This window comes from Barbus barbus (assembly GCF_936440315.1).
Source record: "Barbus barbus genome assembly, chromosome: 1".
NCBI classification, from domain to species: Eukaryota; Metazoa; Chordata; class Actinopteri; order Cypriniformes; family Cyprinidae; genus Barbus; species Barbus barbus.
The window spans coordinates 15,772,069-15,792,115 of record NC_136729.1 but is presented as its reverse complement, the minus strand read 5'-3'; the positions used below and the strand labels follow the sequence as shown (position 1 = coordinate 15,792,115).

Here is a 20,047-nt window from a genome sequence, read left to right as displayed (position 1 = left end):
CTCTAATAAAGTTTGAGAAGTTGCTGTGAATCCAAAACATTAGAACAAGCCGTCTTTTCAGATATGCTTCATCCAGGTAGCTGCCAAATACAAAATAGCAAGATTCCTTTATATATTCAATATAATTAGCAGAAATGTGTTAAAGAAAAATGAGTGTGGATAGTTTACAAATGCAACAAAAAAAAGACATAATACATAGTTTTGTGTTTATTACCTTTATCACAATCAAGGTTATAAGGAATGTCTGTGAAAAAAATGTTAATTTTGTTAATTATTTTTTATAATTATTAATAAATATTTTTATGCAAATGTAACAACAGTTAAAAATACATTTGTAAAAATTAATCTATTTCTTTAAATAGGACATTTATAAATGTATTATATTTATTTTTATTTATATAAATGTTGTCATTTATGCAAAACAATAATTAACCACAATTATAGTTTTTGTGCTAAATGATGAATTATTGTCAAAGTTTCCCTCTCGTTTTAAGACTTCTAAATTTCCACCTTTCCTACTGGGGAAAATGCGCAGTAAATCTTTGATAAGGTGTATTGGCTTATTATCGCGCTAAGGCAGTGGAATACAGAGAGAAGCAAACTCTCTGGGAATGGGCATCATTAGAGCCAAGCGCTCCCCTGGGCCCCACAAACTTTAAATAATTTGCAAATCAATTAACTGGCAACTCTCAACATAACAAGGATTTCACACCCCAGGGTCAGGGCACATTATCAGCTCTGCTGGATTCATGGCATTTTGGGAGAAAAGTTCATGGTTGGAATCATGAATTCATTTTACAGGACTTTTAGTTATGCATTATTCTGCCCAGCTGTGGAAGCCAGGAGATTAATGACATGTTCCTCAGTAAGTCTATGGCCATATATAGCTAATAAGAGAACGCCTTTTTACCTTGGTTACTGTCTTTACCTTGAGACGAGGGAAGACTGCCAAGTTTATATTATGTATAATTCTTCTGAAAATTAGATAAAGCACATTTAGCCATCAAAAGGATGATATATTGAATAAAGCTTGGCAGAGGCCACTGCCCCAGTCATGACAGCGTGTTGCTGGGATGTTAGGTCACAGCGGGGTGATTGAAGACCACTGAAAATCTCATGCTCCAGATGATCAATGGTTCTCAGATGAAGTCAGTCTGGTCTGCTAGACTACACCAGCTGAATGTAGCATAAATAAATAGAGTGTATTTAATGTGAAAAAAACGTATCCCTTAAGACCCTGTGGATTGAGAGGCCACACCTGTATGCGTGCAGAAAAATAAGTGGCGAACCAAAATATGATGCTTTTGGTGTCACCGAACGAAACCTCATGAGAACTAATAAGAAAACGAATGGATACCGTGCCCTAAATACTTTAGTGAGGACCTCAACCATCGCAGATGTCTGAAGACCTTAGGAAGTCCTTTCATGAGAATAATTCAATTTCCAACAATTAAATCTTATTCTAAATTCACACTGATGAAATTTTATGTTCTATCGGGCGGAAAGAAGAGAACGAATCATTTTTTTTCCCCCGATGGGGCTGATGAAATTAAAATGCCGAACCCTATTGAACAGCCTCTCTGACAACAATCAAGAAGAGGGTCAGTAAAGAGCTGTAGCTGGAGAGAGACTGTTAATAGATGGGAAAATAACCACCCAAAGGTTATTCATTTTCATTAAGGGTCCAGGAGAGCTGTTTATTTAATTTTTTTCCAGAAAATCATTCCTGGAGACACCGGCCCCACAGAGACATCAACAGCGAGACACACTAAATGCAAAATGAAGGAAGGCTCCGGCAGCTTTATTAGATGAATGGCACACTCTGACAAAGAGTGTATTCTGCCTGTTCAAACAGATGCCGTCGCCTCTTCCTCAGGTGTTTCCAAATGACTTCACGCAGGAGTGATTAAACGCCGGGCGCATGCGAGCCACGCATTCTCCCAAATTACTTACTGCCTCATTTTGTGATTAATTAAACATGCAGATTAAAGTTGCAAAGGAATTTAGATTAATAGGCGTGTTATATCTCATAGGTCTGGTAAGCATCAGAGCATTAGAGAAAGAGTGTTGGACGGGTTCATTTCTTCCCTTCCTCATTTTTATACAGCATGAAAACTGTGAAATGGAAAAAAAACACTGGACAAATATACAAATTTTTAACACATATTGACAGCTTTAAAATAATGTATCTCTTGCTGAATGCTTGGCCTTCAAATCAGTTGCACTTAAATGCAAAAGCATTTTGCATTTAAGTGCATGTTTTTAAATCAAAAAATTCCTTTCAGACAGTCAGTTTACATAGTTTAAGTTGCTTAAAAGTACTGTTTATTTATCTATTATATATAATATTTTGGTCTTGGCTAACCTTAAATGACTATGCTTTAAATTACTACAAAAAAAATAAAAAATTCTCAAAGTATTCTATACGGAATAGTAAAATTCTGGCTCTGCCGTTAGCGTTCACTCTCACCCACCCACATACACACACTCGCACCGGTCTAAATGCTGACACGACGCCAACCTGATGTACAGTACAAGGCTTACACTGTTACCCTCAGTGCTGGAGCCATGCCAGCGTATAGGCCTGATGTTTACTGTTCTAACTCAAGTGGTCCTTTCACCTTCATTTAGCCTAACAATCAGCGTTTCATTCCCTAAATAGAGACCTGACCCTGTGACATATCAATGTTAATATCTGTGTCCACAAGACCTGGAATGATACAGGCCACAGCTGTTCTGTAGTCGCGACTGTACGACACAGATCGTGAATCTTTATGCTGAATGGTAAGACAAAAACCAATATGGAAATTCTGCCGTTACAAAAACTGACGTTTTAAACATCACAAACACCAAGAAAAAAACATGCCTGTCAAGCAGAGGTTAATCTGAGAGTCATCGAGAGTGGTATCATAATTGATCCCAGCACGATTTTCCAATAATATTTCAGGCCTCCATTTATGACTCTTCCCTCCCGAGTTAGAAGCTGGGCAGACAAAAGCTGTAATCACTACCGGCCCCTTTATTATTTCTCCATTCAGCTCACCTCACCGATCTGCCTCTCTTTCCTCTGACAGCCATTCAGAGCAGACTTAACACGCCGGCGACACGTACTACAACCGCAGATAAAATAAAAAAAGAGCCTGGCCCGGTGTAATAGAGCGTATTGATCTGAGCCGAAGATGCTGTTTGACTTGAAATCACCGGGATAAAGCTGCTGCATTAGCGTGCGGCCCTGAACTTTGAGCTGGAATATGCCATTCTCAGTGGCCTAATTATGCAGGGCCAACAGTGGGGCTTTCTGCACACTAATATAACTCTGTCCTGCACCTCATATCGAAGTGACATTTGAAAAAAGATTAATATGAACTTAACTTTCAGGAAGCTTGTTTGCTCAACATTACCAGGAGCAACACTTTGCCAGATATGATCTTTATTACTATGCTGGAAAGAGAAAACTCCCATTTAAGACATATTGTGGCAGAAAACTGCAACCGTATATTGACTGTTTACTAAGACCCTGTCTGTGTTTCTTTAAAAGGGGCTCTTTCTTCATTGCTGTGAATGCTCTTATTGAGGGCAACTGGCAGCCTGAAAGTACCAATAACATAGTTGGTATTAGCATAGAGAATAGATTCACTCTATACACACCGATGGAAGCGTGTGTTTGGGGGGAATGTGGAGTTAGGTGCTAACAAGCAAATCAGTTTTCAAATTACTACTTTATGCCTTTTAAAGGTAATAAAAAGACTATAATCTACATAAAATCATTAATAGGTAGGATTTTATATAAGTCACTTGTGCGTATGAGCTCTTTTTCAAGCAATTTTAGTTCTCGGAAAGTGACGCAGAACAAAACAACACACTCATCATTGTAATCATTTGTGTAAGGCCACAATTTCCTGTGTTGATGAAGCATGTACAGTGGTTTCATGAGTTAAAAATCATAGCAAACAGACATAAAGGGTTAAGACAGCAGCAATCATGGGGGGGAAAAAACGGTGTTAATGGAGCAGTGATACACAAGTGATATTGGACAAGATGCATAAACCAAAATATACGGTTTGTACTTACATAAACAGAAAGACTTTATCCCCAGCTCCCAAAGATCACTGGTGAGTTGATTTTGAATTCATGAAAATGACCTACAACAGAACAAAAATAAATGTGTTTAAGTTTACATGGCTTCTTTAAATGTGTACATTTCAAGAGTTTGGCAAAACTCAGAATTAGCTTCCTTTTAATGTAAAATTATTTACTGTCACTTTTAAATCAATTTAATGCATCCTTGCTGAATAAAAGCATTCATTAAAAAAAAAAAAAAAAAAAAAAAGAGTAAAAATGAGGCAGAAGAACAGAAAATCATAAAAGAACAGAAAATCATAAAAGAATGTAAGTGAAGCAAAGTGAAGTGAGGTTGCTGGCAGGCGGTCAGAGTCCCAGCAGATGAAGTTAAACAGTCGTAGCGCCGCACAACCTCCAGTTACTCTGCTCTCTCCCTGAGGGACTCAATCCTAGACAATGTTTAGAGTCCACTTCTCTAATACCTCATTAATCTGTCCATGCACTGTTTGATTCAACTAATAAATGGCTTTCATACAAAGCACTTGTTTTCTTTAATTCCTCTCTCTGCAGAGCACTAATGATTTATTTAGTTACACGCACTGCTAATTCTAGCAGGTCTTCTGAGGTCCTCCAGCAACGGCGGCACCACTAAGGAAACACAAACAAACATACAGTGCACCAAAACCACCAACAACACCCAATTTCACCATTATCCGACCATATGTGTAGCATTACACCTCCCCTGCATGTGACGGAAGACGTAGATGAGGAAAGAGAGAGAGAAAGAGTCCGGCATAAACCTCACGGATTGCGTTTTTCACAACAAGCCGGAATCTCATTACCAGCTGATTTATACAATTAGCCTGCCTTAGCATCACCAATTAAACAAGGACACAGGGGTTTGAGGTCACAGCTAATTGATCCGGCTGCAATTTGCACCATCTCTGCTAGCACCGAAATCTGCCCTCCCGTGCAAGCATCGAAAATCTAAGTCAAACGCATAGACCAAGTAAATGGCTGTGTGGGAGGGTGGGTTAATAGAATAAACGGAGAGATCTTTGGTCTCCAATGGATCTGAATGTGGCAACCTTGAGGCTGAAGGTGACAATGGGAGAAAAGAGGCAGGAGGTCTGACCTCGTGTGAATGGAAAGCTGTTGTCATCTTAATAGCACCTCTGAGCTGACAGTCTATTCCACGTTCTCAAAGGACCATGCCACAAGCCTGACTGCCTCCTAGTTCACACCGCACACACACACGCAGTGTGTATTTGTGTACACGCTCACATACATCTCTCACAGAGCTAGTGCCAGCTCTCTTTCGTGCCTCACAAACACACAAACCCTTGACATCGGTGGTAATTCTATAAACGCTTTTCTCTTTGTGAGCCATACAACATCAGACTAATACCTGTTACACTTTAATAAATACAGGGATGTTTTAATTGCAGAGGGCAAAAAAGAAATTTGAAATTATAATTTGATGCTAAACAATGAAAGCAACAAGCTTGCGAAAAAAGAAAATGGTGCAATTTTATATTCAAGCTTTATTTAAGCTAATCATTTGTTTGGATGAAAAAAGCCCTTGTGATTGAGAATAAGATTACAACGATATCGCAATACAATAGTAAAACCTGCAATATATAAAAGACTGTGGCAGGCCGCTGTAGTGTTAAACAGAGCTGGATTAAACAGGACTTCACTGCCGTTTCTAAATGGGTGATCATTAATTAATTAAAAAGAGTTCCAATCAGCACCAGCCTGATTTTATTAGTCACCCAACAGTTTTATTACTGATTCATTGTGTCCGCAATTACCACTGCGGCTTTCTCACATGTTGAGCTCTGGGGGTTTTTTCGCTCTTCTTGACAATGTCTGCAGTGATGAAGTAGCTGTGGTTGTACAAATGGGAGCTGAAATCAAGAGAGATAAAGAAAGGAAGAACTGTTTGAGTAGCCGAGCATCTTGGCAAATTACTGGACGAAAGGCTAAAGCCCATTAAACCCCATGAGGACAGACTAGGGGGCACCCAAAAATTAATGATAGGCGAAACAACCTTTAGTCACTGAATCGGATAAAGAATTGAGCTGTTTAAATGAAAACAGATTTTATTTTCAAATGTGCTGAATATTTCAGAGAGGTTAAGTGGGGTGCTTAAAGCTCATGTTGGTGAGGCCAATCCATCGACCATGACAGTGACTCCAGTTAGACCCTCCAACAAACACACTAGCACAAACTGACTCCAAGAGCACGAGCCAATGGATACACACGCATGACATAACGGATGCTCCAAAAACCCTCCATTCTCCTTCGTTCAATCATTCACAAGTTAATAAACAAGAGTGGGAATGTTACCTTTGCCTCAGCCGGTGATATATGTTCTTTACATTTTACTCAAGAGGAAGAATTCAGAATCACAAGAAAAGTCCTTTCAGAAATCCAACGAGCCTTAAAATTCCAGGTATGTGTTCATCTACAGTAGGTTCAGCTGATTTAATCAATCCTCTGCATAACAGCGCTGTGTCTTTGACTGTCATATGACAAGGGTTGGGAATCAGTGACTAGCCTCAGATTAGCAGCCTTGCTCTCACGGCAGATGCAGGCAGCTTGTTTTAAATATATTTGCAAAAGTGGGAGAAGTACAGTAGCGTGCTTTACATAATACGCTGTAAATGTGTACCGATAAGAGAGCTTTAAGAGGCTGAACTCTAAGGCAAAGTGGTTCACATGGGTCAAATATAGATGAAATCCTTCATCTTTCTGAGCGTGGACATGCTGCACTCTCCTAAGGAGGGAACATTTTCATTTGCATCAACTTTGCCTTAGCTTTCTTCTGATCCAGCAACCTGCAAAAAATAAAATCACTTTAAATGTCCTATTTCCCCCAGTCCAGAACATGTTAAGAGGGGATTTAGAAGAAGTAGTTATTGGGACAAAAGAGGCAATATCCCCCATCAGCAGGACGGTCTCTTACCTGGTGGAGGACAGGTTATCTCTGTACTAACAGCAGGACCACTGATGGGAGAAGAGGTGGGGGTGGGTGAAAATAAGGCAGAACAGAGCCGATAGACGGGCCACTCACACCCAGCAGTGGGTGGAAGAGCAAAAGAGGTAAAGTGGTGTTTTTGTCAGATCCAATATTCCTGACAAAAATCAAGTAGTGCGCGCACACAGCTGACAGATCTGCAGGTGTAAAAGCACGGAACCAGATATTAAGTACAGATGTAAGGGTTAAATTCTGAATAAAATTTGAGCTGAGGTAGCAAACAGGATGCAGAATTGCATTTTAAATTTAAATAAAGTACAGTAGTAAAATTAAAAAGGAACTGAAATTCAAAGAAATTCATGTAACTGTAATTTCTAACTTGGCAGAATGCATTAGTTGTGTCAAGGGTAGTCATGGCCTAATGGATAGAGAGTTGGACTTGTAACCTGAAGGTCGTGGGTTTGAGTCTCAGGTCCGGCAGGGATTGTAGCTGGGGGAGTGAATAACCAACACTCTCTCCACCCTCAATACCACGACTGAAGTGAAACCCTTGAGCAAGGCACCGAACCCCCAACTGCTCTCCGGGCGCCGCAGCAGTGGCTGGCCACTGCTCAGGGGTATGTTCAATACTGTGTGTACACTTGGATGGGTTAAATGCAGAGCACAAATTCCGAGTATGGGTCACCATACTTGGCCACACACCTCTTCCCTTTGAATTCCTTTAAATTGTGATTCAGTATTGCCATTGCTCTTGATTTCAATTCAAGCCCCAATTCAACTTCCTGTGGCATGTGGCCAGTTCAATTCAAATTCAAACTGACACAGACTGCCAATTCTTCAATCTGGATTGTTTCAGGTCCACAGATGAGCAATAATGAACCAATAAGTTCTAATTCACATTAGAAAGCAGTGGATCCTAAGAAACCACCTTTCTTTCACAGGAATAAGAGACTTCCCATTTCATTGATCTCCCTCTTTGAATGTCCACATGCTTAACTTAAGAGGGCCTGCTCACAGCCGAGGGTGTTTATAAAGCGCATTTCACGACTCCCATCGTGGATGGGGGAGGTTGTACTGTTTTTAAATCAAACATCTCCTCTCTTTGGACTTGCAGACAGCACCGCGACCAAGCCAGACTTTCATGTCCGACAGTGGAGATACATTTCATGTGATTTACTCTGCTGTGAAATAACAACAACGAAAGTCCGTATTAGGGGAAGAAAGAGTTGACCAGCGTCCACAGGCCTCAAATCCACCCCGAGAGGAATTCAAGTCCCAGGTGGTAAAATATAGTCTCACTGGTTCTCTGCAAAGCAGACTACGCACACTTCAGAGCATGATTAGAATGCAATTGCAGCAAAAGTGAGAGAGCAGGTCCTTGTCTTTATTATTATCGATTTGGCGTCAGTCGATGGAGTTTATTCCCTAGCCATGACACAAAGCACTTTTTTCTCCTCCTATTTATCCGTCCCTACTATTGAGTTGGGTTATGGAAACAAGTCTGCTTCCCTCTATCTTTTTCCAAGGTAATGTGTTTATTCTCCTGGTCTCATCTTCTAGTTTACGGGCTGCCGGCCGTTCTCTCTCTCTCGCTCTCTTATCGCCCAAGCTCTCACGGGGCATTTTAGCTGCTGAAATCCTGTTCACCACATACCGGTTTTAGAATCTGTGAAATGAGTGCCGAAGAAGCGTGGCCACAATGTCTGCCTGTGTTGCCAACGGCCTCGAAAATGGGTCCGGGAGCTTTTTGTCCAGGGAATGCATAAATGGAAGTTTTTAACACCTCAAAGAAAGGCAGTGCCTTTGTGTGGCCAGACGAGAGAGAGCCCTGGCTCTCCTGAGGAGGCAGACATGCTGAGTGCTACAGGACAAAGAACCCAGAGCCTGAAGCAGCAGGAGCGCACATACACACACACACACACACACACACACACACACACCTGCCTCACACGCACACACACTTTTATGGTATAATACGCACACAATGGACATAAGAAACATATACGCGGATAAAGGCATGAGGCACGCACACACAGGTCAAGTTTGTGGGATAACACAAACGATTGCTGAATGTTTGAACATTCACTGACTGACTCTCATGAAGCGTTTCATAGAGAATACCACTCTTTTTACTGTAAAGCTGCACAATTGATCCAATAAACAAGATTCTGATATGTGAAAAGCATTTATTAAAGAATTGCATCAATATCAACTTTTTCTATTTAAACACATTTTTCAGCTATGTTGTGACTCCTGAATGCATCAAAGATGGTAACGCCTGATAAACATCGAATTGAGCTATGCAACAAACATGTTTTTTTTGTTGTTGCAGATTAATTAAATGTTTATCAGGCATTACTGTCTATGATACACAAAAGAGAATAACAATAACAACTGAAAAAGAAATGTGTTGTAAAGATTTATGTATTGATTTTCAAACTATTTAATGTGCATCACAAATGCTTTATTGATTATATCAGAACCATTAATTAGATTCAGAATTTGACTTTGTGCTGAACTGCTGGGATTTAATGACAACTTACTTGATTGTAATGGGATGAGCATATTCTAATAAATTGACAATTTATTCAAAATTGTATTTAAAGGGGTTTTAAGCTAATTATCTAGATTTATGGCTAAAACATTTAAATAAAGTATTTTAGGAACACAGTTTTATTTAGTTAGTTATTTATTTAACAGGGACAATTCAGGATAACATTGCAGATGCTCTACATACAGGCTTCTAGCCAATGGCTAATTTGCACCCTACAGTTGTCAGGTTTATTTTGGATATCTAACCAAATCGTATGTAATTCACCCAAATAAAACATCATTTTAAATTCTGTTAATTGAAATTACAATATTAAGGATAAATCATTTAAATATCTGCACAGCCACAGCAGATAAAGGCAATAAGAAATATTAAGATGAATTATCCTGATGCTGATCAAATCGTACTCATAAAACAAATGGAGATGAAAGATGTAATGGGACTGATAACTAAAGCCTGAAACGAGTCAACAAATGCTGCACATTGATTGATGTGCTTCCTACCATTGGAAAAAATAATTCCCATACAGATTATCCCTTATTGCAATTCATTTGATTTTGTTTTTCAGACAAATATAAAAAGACAGGTCGTGCAGACAATCAGAGTGGCTATGTTTCGGCTGCCTACAATAAGCATTTAAATGCAAATATGTCTGATGCACAAATAAACTGCAACTTCTGTCAGTGGCAACATAATCAACCTGCGATTGTCTCCTGACTCAGAGTCATTTCCAGTGACAAGGTCTAAGCAGCAAGCATCTGTATTCAAATTACCGCACTATTTAAGGCCGCAGTCTGTGCAGGGATATTTTTCCTACGGTAAGTCGTGCTGAAAGTCAATCATATGGTGAATTAAACCAGAATGGAATCAATCGATCCAGAAAAGATCAGGTTACAACCAGACCCGGCTGTTACGAGCAAATTATTTGTGTTGTTCTTGTTCAGACGCATGAGTGTGTGTAGAGCAAAGTCTAATTTTTCAAATATTACATTTGCAATTGAATTGAAATCTTCACGATTCGCATTCTCTATGAATGAACAGAGACTATTTAAATGAAGAGACGTGGTCAAGAACACAGATGAAGAAAAAGGAATTGTGTGCAGTACTCTCCTTCAGAAGAATAGAAGAAACCTTAGCTAAGTATGCCAAGAGAGGCCTTGGTTCCCCAAGGATGGGTTTTGTGGTATGTTAAATCTGAAAAATATTTCAGGTCTCAATATGAATGATGGAATAACAAAAAAGAGGTTACGACTCATCGGTACTTGCATTCTTCATGCACAAGTTCACTTTTAATTATTTTACCAGCAAGCAGGGAGGAGCACATTGTGCTCTAGGGTTTTGCCTGGTGGCTTCATGAAAATCCAGTAGCATTCAGTTTTCTCAGGAAGAGCAAAGGTAAGAGAAAAAATAAAAAAAATTAAAAAATCTGCTTTTCTTTACTTTTAATTCACACATTAAAGTTCAAGAGCATAATCAAATTCCTGCTCTAACTATGTTTGATATAGTTCAATGGGCGATCTGTTCTATGAAAAAGATAAAATAATTCAAAACGCTTTTCATTTTTGCATACATTTTCTTTTTTACAAAGTCTTACAGCAAGAATGTCAGCATAGATGTAAATCTTCAACAGGAAGAAAATAATTTTAAATCACTGTTAACCACCTTTCAAAAATCACCTCAATCCACAATCACTCAGCATATGCAAACGAATTCGATTAATAACTAAAAAAAAATGTTGGCTTGAGAATTTGTCTTCGTTCTTAATTTTTTAGAAAGGAAAATGATTTAAAAGATGGACACAAATCTCAGCTGACAGGACTGGGAGTCTCTCGGTTTCTCTCTCCGCTCTCTCTCTCCCCTATAAGCTACAGCTTCTCAGACTGTACGAGAGAGAGAGAGCTCTTCTCTCTTCTCTGCGGTTCCCTTCTTCCCCCCCTCGGAGAAAACAAATGTAGTGTTTGAGTCACTGATCGGTTGTGTAATTGAGTTTAACACTCTTTTTCTGCAGGAAGAAAAAGAGTCTTTGAAACGAGGAGGTCAAATTACCTCTCCAGTCAGGCAATAAATAAGTCAAACAAGGTAAGGGCTCCTGCCAGCATATTTTAGTGCAGAATTCAATTAGTGAAAAACAAGAGATACGTGGTTCTTCAGTTAGCTATTAGATGCACGTCCTTTCCCATGATGCTCTCATTCTGCACGAGGCAATCAGGCTGGAGTACACTGCTGATGGAGAACAGCTTTAAAGAAATCCACTCCGTTCCAGCGATTGTGGGGGGGCCTGGTGAAATCATATGACCAGTGCAGGCACGTCGAAGGGTGAGATTATTGTTGCTCTTTCTATGCCTTCTCGCAACAAGCCAGACAGCTATGATCTACCAAGCCTAATATTGTAAGAAAGCAACGATCCAAATAAAAAGAGCTGAAACTGGTGTTAAAGGGATAGTCTGGCCAAAATTTAAATTCTGCCATCAATTACGTGTCATTCCAAACGTGTATGTCTTTTTTTCATCTGAGAAACACAAAATAAGATTTTGTGTTGTTTTGGACTGCATTAACTTTCTTTGTAAGGGAAAAAATTATTAAATTAAAATAACTTTTAATGTGCAGAAGAAAGTTTTTAATTATCACTTCAAAGGACACTCTACATTAGTGACTATGAAGTCTAAAAATGGACAGGCATAGTGTGTGGCATATTATACATTTTTTCCATTATGAAGCCGATATATGGAGCAGTTTCCATTGAGTTTAGCACGGGAGTGCCGTGACGCACATCAAGCGTGTACTTGACGGCGGTTGGACAATGTATAGAATTAGAAAGCAAGCTGGGCCGCACACAAAAATGCACATACACGAACCCACACTGCAACACACCCAACTGGCTACAATGTCGCCTTTGTGACATAATGGTCCTTGCACAGTGGATTTTTGGAAAATAATCCAACTTTCCTATCCTACGTATCCAGCAGTAACAACTGACATCACGGGTCCAACCATATGCCCTGTGGTGCTCGTACACGTTTTGCATTTTCTCAGCATGTGGGAGGGGGGGGGGGGGGGGGGGGGGGGTAAAAGAAACACTGTAAAATGGTTATTATGTTCCAATCATGCCCAAGGAACCTATTACAGCATGGCACAGACCACATGAAACCCGAGGAACCTTGAGGAACATTGAGGAACCCCAACGCTCAAAACAACAGACAGTTGAAAAGCTAACAAAAAAGGAGAAAAAAAGGAAACTGAGAAGAAAGAAAATACTACCACCACGACCAAGAGTTGATGAGATCTGTTTCTCTTATGAGAAACAGTTCTTTAATGCAAGGTCCGTGAATGTGTCAAACGCAGGTGCCGGGATTCTAGCGAGATGAGAAGCTCCCCTGGTGTTGATACATACACGCTCTTCAGCTCTGTTGGCCGATGATGGTGACATGAGGTTAACATTATCAGCGCTGAAAGCGCAACAGGTGGGTCACATGAAAGGTCTCTAATTTTCTCTTGCTGGTGGGACACATGGTTCATATTATTCTCTAGAAAAGCTGACAACGCTCCAATGAAAATATCAGGAGGCTTCCACCACCACTACTGTTCGCCACACACTATTTTCAAATGTATCCTAGATTATGTAGCAATGTAAATTTTCCCTCCCTACTGGGCTTCGAAGGGTAAATTTGGAGGGAAGCCGAAACGTAAATAAATAAATGTGGGGAATTGAGGAGGCATGTGGGAAGGTGTTTAAGTGTAGGGGGGGCGACGTGAATACAACACGACACAAGCTAAACACAAGGATTGACTCGTGCACCTTCTGTTCCAGCTTTCTCGAGAGTCGAGTGCGAGGTCGACTTGATTAGTGATCACAAGACGAGGAAATGTAGATAATTGTAAGAAATGTAGATAATTAGAACATAGAAATTAGCCTTCACCTGAAACATCTGCACTTCGCTGCTGTTTACATGGCATATGTGTGCGTGCATGCTGAAAGAATCCCATCTGTATGTAATACGGTAAAAGTCGATGCGGCGCTGCTTCTATTTTGTGCAGCTCACAACAGAGCCAAGGCTCAAGTGCACAACAACACAGGCGTGAATTTTTTGAAGTGAGGTGAAAATACGACTCTTTTCTAAAGTCTGTGAAAAGGCTGCAAGATAAGCAGCATTTAGCCATAAATTCAGAGTCGGCCCAAAGCTTTTTTATGTATAGCTTGCCGAGCGCAAAACCATGCCCTGCTGAAATCAAAAGCGGTAATAGTCAGGTTAGCGACTGTCATTCTAAGAGGGAAGTCGGTTGTGAAATTGTAAAATTGTAAAATTGTGAGGCTCTGGCTGTCTATTTCACAGCCTACATTTTATGAACGCTCGCTGAAATGATTTATAAAATAGAGGCTATCACATGGCAGCCAGTATTTGAGGCTCACAGAGGTGAGGGGAGAAAAGGCTCAAGCAATCCTAATCTGCCTGCTGAAGACGGCTGCTAATAATACGCTCCTTTATCTCCTTTGCTTAAACAGTGCATACCTTGAAGTTCACAAAAACGTGTGATACTAATCGAGCTCTCCAAGCGCAACAGAGTGGAGAGAGGGCGAGAAAGAGAGACAGAGGACAAGGCCTTGCCATTTTCCCCTTCACATTCCTCACAGATTCAAGTCTAATTTTCTCTGAAAGTCCTCTGCATTAAGCCTGCATGCCAGACTGATAGAATACGAAAACAAGAGTCAAACTCCGTCCATCGCTCCCTTGTTTTCTTCCATTCATAATCAGCAGCCGTTGTACAGTGGCAGAACTAAATCAGAGAGGGGAAGAAATTTACCCTTGAGATGTTCAGTTTAAACCTTGAGTTAACAAAAAAGGGTTGAATTGTGGCTTCAGTATACATAATATATATACAAATATAATTTGCACTCTCAAAAAAAACGTGGGAAATATTTAACTTTGGAGGTACAATCCCAATAACTAGCTGCTTTTTAAAAATTTTAAATAAACATCCTAATGTACTTTTAACTTCAAAACAACTATATAAAAATATATTTTAAATATCTACTGTTGTGAATAGCACTGCATCACAGGGTTAAGAGAGAGGCTGAACATTAATGGGCCGATATCTGTATGCATATTTTCTGCCCAGTAGCTAAAGCTGAAAGGGCCCAAATGAAATCTATGCGGTAAAGATGATATCATAGCATTGTGGTTGCACAGCAGTCTGGCAGACACATACCTCACTCTAGAGAGAGAGAAGAAAAAAACAAAACTCTAAATAATATTTCTCCTTGCCTTTCCCATTTGAATATTCATCCCGTTTCCACGTCCCCAGAAACTCTTCTAATCAGAGTCACTTCCCCTTTAATCACTGGGGCTGTAATTATGATTTGACAAAGCATTTTAGCGCACTCTTCAGTGTCACTCACATATCTATGCTTGGAATACCGTATTAAGAGCTGTCAGTCCTTAAGGGGAGCACTTCCCAAACAGTGCTGATCCAAATATGGCTAACACGCCCATCGGCTCTAATTGAAATTATTACAGGTTTGAATATGCTAACGCTTCAGCTAATGTTTCCCCTGAAAGCAAGCGAGTCGAGGAGAAAGCAATGAGTCTAGCAGACTCAGCTAAGATTCCTCTACTTCCCTCTGATGTGCAGTAATTGTTTAAACCTGAGTGGAAATGGCTGAGTGCCTTTTTTCGCCATACGCCAACAAAAAAAAAAGAAAGAAAAGAGAAACAGCCCTGTGTAGCACTTTCCTATTCTGCTTTTCGCTTTCTAATTCCATCCAACACAAGGATTGAAGGAAAAGCCTCTCTGGTTCCATGTTCATCTTGGAAGAGCGAACGTTCGAGGATGATCATTGACCACAAGTTGATAATGATGACGATTTAATTAGAAGCCTCTCTCTGGTCTGGAGCTGGCCCAAACTCCTCCACCCTGCAGATGGAATAAATTTAGCAACAGTGAAGAAGAGTAGGGCCATCTTTTGCTCCTTTCTTGCACCACTGCCTCCCCCCCTCACAACTTCTCTTTCTTGTCAGCTAAGTACCACCTCCAATCAGAGACAGAAAACATTCTTCCCCTCTGACACCGCACCGCAAGTCGTTGTGCGCCATCATCGCTCAAGCTTGCATTCCCTTTGTGCGCATGTTCAATGCTCTACAATTACCAACATGTGGCGCACTGAAATATTAATATAATGCTTAAATAACATTCTAATAGAAGAAGTTGCAAAAAAAGGTCCAGGAGGAGAGGAGTGCTTTCAAGGTAACAGCGGGAGCAGCTCTCGGCTCCAGTACCAAATGGAACAAGGTGAAAAGATCTGACTCTGGGACGACCAGTGTTGTGGAGAAAATGTCTCATTTGCATCTTGGCAGGCCCTGGGGGTTTAGTTTAGCCCTGTGTCATAGTTTCAGTTTCTTTATTGCTAGAGAAACAACATGTGCTGTGAGTGAGCTCTTTTCAGCTGCAGGCCCGTGACGGCGCGCTGCAGGACAACATGCCTGCCGGTGGAAAAAGGGTGGTGGGGCTGTAAACCTGCCAGGACCTTTCCTTATTCCAGCTTTTTGTAGAGATTGTATGTTCCTGAATGCTGGCCTGCGATGAGTGATTTTGTGTGTGCCAGTGTGGGTATGCTGATAGATGTCAAAGAGGCTTCAAGGAAATGCATGGGAGGCAAAACCGCAAGATTTTCTCCATTATTTTAACAGATTTCTGCCATCCTGTATATAAAATAAGATCACCACATTAGAGTTCACTTATTCAGCTTGACTTGGTTTTAGCTACAGACAGCTCTCTGACACAGCCCTTTGACATCGGCGACTACTCTTATAAGAAAAATTAGGACTTAAATAATGTTCGTAGCCCTTCCTGCCCTAAGATTTAACATGACAAACTAATGAAAAAGAGGGCCATTTTTTTAATTCAATTTCAATTTGTTTTCCACTCCTCCACAAGAAAATATTCACTTTTTCCAGCCTGATGTTTTCACTTTGGTGTGGTTAATATATCCTGGCAAAGCCAAAAAGAGAGAGAGTGGAAGAGAAAAGACTTCACTTTGAATATACTGCGGGATTAAACTGAAGCCACACAAAATTACTTCAGTTCAATTTATTAAATTCAAATAAATTTTTTGCACTACACAAATTTTCAAGTCAGAGTTCACTAAGCTTTAAGCAGAAGATAAAGCGTGTAAGAATGGAACTGAATAGAGTGCAAAATCTTCAGTTCATACTACTTTGTTAAACTTTTGTCAATGAGGTGTGGTCACAGTAGCAAAATTTCCACAAAATTTTGTAGGCAAAAATGGTCCATTGTCTATTGTCACACAAAATTCTTGATCATATTAAAAGGACAAGGAAAAAAATCCCTTTCAAACCAAGCAGTTTTCTGTCGATGAACCCATCAAATTAGTGTTATCAATTTGAACATGAGTGACATCTGCGTCAGTCTACTGAAATGACTGTAAATGTGACTGCACATTAAGCCAGCGGTTCCATGACCCCTACAGCATCTTCTGAAACCCTCCTCACTCCATACAGTTCTGAGCACAGACACCCAGCTCCACAGCCACATCTCTGAATTAAGACATCATGACATCATTAGCTGCTGCGTCCCTTCACGTGGAGACCACTCAGACAAGCAGCTCTCTAAACTGTGAAGGCAAGAATGGCAGATCACGCTAACACACAGACACACACACTCCTCATCACATTAGCTGCTGTCGCCACTTGACCCATCATCAAAGGCTGTTCATGGACACATCCATAACGGTAGTCAAGTGCTTTCTCTCAGTCTGTCTGTTTGCTGCTGCACTAAATTTTATTCCACTGACAGTCAGGCAGTAGCGCCTTTCACTTCTTCAGAAAAAAAGAGAGAAGGAGATAAGTGAGCGTGTGTGAGACAGAGAGAGAAAAAACACTTGCGGTTTGGTCTGCTGAAGCCATTTTCTCGTGACGCACATGTACATCGACGGCAGAGAGCCTTTAAAACTGCGAGCGGGTGCACATAATCGCGGAATAAGGAAACAAAAGGGACTGGTTTCAGAAATACTTCAGCTGAACTACTGTCAGACACACAGCCGCAGAATTCCTCTCCTCTCCTTACCAACCTCCTTTGTCACTTTAATTTGCTTCTGGCTTTATGCATCTTGAGTTTCCATACATACACATACAAAATAACTATGGGAGATGTGATTTTGGCGTCTAATTTTTCCACAAAATTTTCCAGACTTTGAGATGTCCTATCAACCAGCATAATGAGTCTGAAATTAGCTACCAGCTTCAGTATTTCTTCATTCTAGAAAATTCTTATCACAAAATCAGTGCTTAAGTGATTACAATACCATTTAAGAAGACAGCAATAGGCTCTCTTTCACAAAACAGAAAAGTCCACGAGAATTCAAAGGCCCTTTTGTCTTGACAGGAACTCTGCTCTGAACTTCAGGGGGGATATTTCTTTAACACAAATATATTTATATTATATGATTGAAATAAACACTAATTTCAAACAACCTTTTATCTCTTTAATCACGTGTACTATAAGAGTAGGGTAGAGGGCAATTTGGCAGCTTGATCTTACTTGCTCACATCTGATCTAATGGCACAGCATTCAAAGTTGGCGCAGCCTTCTGCTGGGGGCCATACAGATGCCTTTGTAATGGAAAACATAGCATCTTAGGTTAATGATCAATTATTCGCTACTACGAAAGGCCGGGATTATCACAAATCCTGTGCTAAATTAAAAAAAAACGCCTAGCTCCCAACAAGAGCCTGATTCCCTTAATCTGTCTGACAATGATTTAGCTAACACAGTACACTCTCAACATAAGATGATGTAATATGAAATTTGTGATCTGAACAAAAATATTTATTTATTTATTTTCAAAGCAGCATTTTTGTAAACAAACACTAGAATAAAAAAAATCACTGAATTGGGTGTTTAGTGAGTTTCAGACATAAACGTTACAGGAAATTACTAAATCTCAATTATAACAATTTAATGTTTATTAAATTTGCTCATCAATTCATACCCCAATTAAACCTGATGAAATCATCACCTGTGCTCAGAGTTCTTCTTATTAATAATAAAAAATGAACAAGAAGCCAATGCAAAATCATAGAACTTTCCAGTTATTTTTACAATGCCTATAAAACACATGATGCAGACCTTTCAGCAAATGCAATAGTGAATTCCTTCTCCAAAGAAAAATATAAATTAAACAAAAATCAAACACAAAACAACTGATCTGCTATTCAGCAATATTTGCTTCTAACTAGTTTGAAGATTAAAAGGGTGAAGGAAATAAGCAAGAACAATCGCGAGCAGAGAAGGACTAGTCCTAAACACAGATTCCATATCAAAAGATTTATTCTCATTATTTATTCATGCACCAATTAAAGGTTAAACATGTGCCAAAGCCTGTGTGTCAGAGAGCAGCTGTAGCGAGCGAGAGGGAGAGAGAGGAGGCCACAACAAGAAGATTAAGGAAAAAGCAAACTAACTTTGTCTTGAAATGGTTTTGGCCAGGAGACAAGCTCTCCACAAAAGAGCACGGACTGGCATAAACATTTGTACAAAATTATAAGTGCATTTGGAGACGCATGCAGGAGTCAACCGCCTGCACACGGTTCCCCGTGCTCGCTCTCTCCCAGCAAACCCTCCACCCCAGAGCGCGTGTGTGTAAACAGGCTCCAAACCACTGCATTTTAATTACTGCCAGCAAGCACAGCAAACCCCTTTGAAATGGAAATGGTCCCAGAATCTTCCTCTGCACTGCAGAAATCTTCTTCTGATTTGAAAAAAAAAACAATATGCTACACCAGAGCTTAGACCTGATAATGCTGATTATAACCACCAATAAAGCCAGTGTCAACAACCTCACGCTCCCAGAGATCCCTAGCATTAAATCTACATATTCATGCGTGCTTATAAAAGAGCTATAGGAGAAAGAACGGATAGGTATATTTGTCATGCACCTAATTTCACATAAAGTGTCACGCTACATCAAGTTCAAGACATTTTGATTCGAGCAAAGGTGTGAATTGATGGGATACATTCAAAGAGTAGATCTATATTGTGCTAGCACATCCTGCTATCAGAAAAGAAAGCATTTAGTAATATTTCGGAGTGAAAAGCTTCTGTGTCTCCGCTTTATTGTGCAGAATCAGGCTGTAGGTGAAAATGTGTTTTCAGTAGTGGGCAAAAAGCATGCCCTTCGTTTACAAAGAGTGTCCAAGACATCTTACATTTTTTATTGTAATGTATAGATCTGAGGTTGCAAAAGGGCAATATGCAGTAATTAAAAAGCATAAAACATTGTAAGAAAAAAAGGCCTTTTCAGTGTGGACTGTCGCTGAAAGACACGGCCATCTGTATTGGCATTTCACAAGGCCTCTTGAGCTATAGCTTCACTATCTTTTTTTCAGACGCAAGACTGCAATTTGGGCATGTTGTTAAGCCACAGATAAGTATAGGTT

General features: G+C 40.0%; 1 protein-coding gene across 8 annotated transcripts in view; it reads right to left on the bottom strand.

Moving 5' to 3' along the window:
• The window catches only part of LOC306884472 (transcription factor SOX-6-like), a 157,786-nt gene that overhangs the window by 132,749 nt on the left and 4,990 nt on the right, over positions 1 to 20,047 (bottom strand). For all 8 annotated transcript variants that reach the window (XM_079440360.1, XM_079440356.1, XM_079440361.1 and 5 more), the window contains one exon: positions 4,072 to 4,142. The gene's annotated coding sequence lies outside the window, so the exon portion shown is untranslated. The remainder of the gene's footprint in view (positions 1 to 4,071; positions 4,143 to 20,047) is intronic.